Here is a 2248-nt window from a genome sequence, read left to right as displayed (position 1 = left end):
GGGTGGGGGGGGTGGGGAAAGGAGGGAGCCGGTCAGGTCCCTTCCGGTACAGCGGCCGGAAGTAGCCGGGCTGCAGGCGCTCCGTTAATTAAAGTTCCCCCCTGCACACGGACACAGCAACTGGAGAAGGCGCAGGGTAAAGTGCCCCATGAAATCATCCACAACACGTGGCAGCAGATGGGTGGGAATCATCATGAAAGCAGGGCTGAATATTCCTGAGCTGTATTTTTCCTCCCTTAAGATGAAAGCAAAATACTGCGGATGCTGGAATTTGGTGGTTAGCGCTGCTGCCTCACGGCGCCAGGGACCTGGGTTCAATTCCCAGCCTTGGGCCGCTGTCTGTGTGCAGTTTGCACATTCTCCCATGTCTGCGTGGGTTTCCTCCCACAATCCAGAGATGTGTGGGTTAGGTGGCTTGGCCATGTTAAATTGCCCCTTAGTGTCAGGTGTCAGGGGACTACCTGGGGTAAATGCATGAGGTTATGTTTTTAGGGCCTGGGTGGGATAGTGTTCAGTGCAGATTTGATGGGCTGAATGGCGCCCTTCTGCTTTGTAGTGATTCTTTCTATTCTATTAAAAAACAGAAAATGTTGGAGAATCTCAACAGATCAGACAGCGTCTGGAGAGTGAATAGAGCTTATATTTTGAGTCAGATGAAGTGTTATCTAGACTTGAAACGTTGGCTTTATTCTCTCTCCTCAGATGCTGTCAGGCCTGCTGGGATTTTCCAGCATTTCTGTTTTTGTTTCATTTTTCCTCCCTTTCCTGGCTCTGAGACACATAAAACAGGAAAGCCTCAGTTTCCATGAAGTCCTACACTTGGCCTAGGGACCAGAGAAGAAGGAATTCAGCCCAGGCACTGGCTGCAAGAAATGGAATTATCTTCAAACTATAGAACATGGAGTTAGGAGCAATTATGGAGAGGTCAGTATTCAATATTCAGTTTGAGGGCTCTTTAGTTCTGTCAGGGCTCAGGCATTTCCTAGCATTGCTGCTTTACCAGGATTGTCTTGAAGTTTCTATCAACCCTGGAATAGTACTAATAAAAAGTTTTTTCTTCCATCAACATTTTATTAGCAATACAAATATTGTAGATGGGAAATTATGGCTATTTAGGCAGATGGGGTTTGGAAATCTGATGAATCCTTCAGAAATATGACTAACCAGAGTTAGCAACATGAGGATCAGAAGTTGTCACCAAGTTATGCAATTTTGAAATCCTCTAAGTGTGGAAAAACTATTAAAATATGACTTACCAACCTTCTAGTTTTAAAGCTCCAAGCTACTTGAACCTTTTTCTCAGATTCTTGACAAGACAAAACATTGGTCGTCAGTGGTTTCGGTGTAACACATTAAGAGGATTTATTGAGTAATAAAGCAATGAACAATCAGGCTAATTAGCTTTATGAGTCACACATGGCCTTTAACCTCCTGAGCAATGTGGACATAGGACAGTGCTCGTTCTGGTCGAGTCTGATTTCTTTCTGCTGTCTCTTTTACCTTCTGTGAAGCTATACAACTACGTGCTAGACCCTTACAAAGAGCCCTTTTTTATCTCTCTCTAGTTCTGTTATCCAGGATTTTCCCTATCAGATTTGGTAAAAACAATTGGTTCTCATCATTTACAACACAATCAGTATGATCAAAACACCATTCAATTACATCATAGGACCATCAATACACAATCAATAGTTACATCCTGAACTGTGATTAATAATGTTTAAGCAAGCGGACAATTTGGAATCTAAATTGTTCTTCAGTAACATAATTCCAACCTGAGTTTATCATTACAGTCAAAAATATTCAAATAGCCAGATCACTTTGAATTGTAACTTTCTTGCCTCATGTTGTTAAGCTGTGAACGCCACAGACAGACTCAATCATTTAAAATGGTTCTAATTTCCATTTAAGCATCCGGAATTATTCTGATTTCCTACACATGTTTCTATAAATGTATAGTTTCATCACTCATCATCATGTGACAGTCTTTATTTACACCTAATCTACTCGATGCATAAAGAATCTCCAATTATAACACAGCTAACTCCTCACATTACCAAATGTGCAGACAAACATTTATGAAGTTTGGTACCCAAAAAATTTATAGTATGGGGAAAAAAATATATAAAAACCCATACATGGTAACCTGACAGAGAACTCAAAACCTGAGTCCCCATGCAGAAACACTCTGGAACCTACCAGTTGGCTCAGATCTTCCTGTCTCTGATCGTAGAGATAGGACTTACCT

This window comes from Carcharhinus amblyrhynchos, chromosome 1 (assembly GCF_965287045.1).
Source record: "Carcharhinus amblyrhynchos chromosome 1, sCarAmb.v2.hapA, whole genome shotgun sequence".
NCBI lineage: Eukaryota > Metazoa > Chordata > Chondrichthyes > Carcharhiniformes > Carcharhinidae > Carcharhinus > Carcharhinus amblyrhynchos.
The sequence above is the reverse complement of the archived record's forward strand: the minus strand, read 5'-3'. Positions refer to the sequence as shown.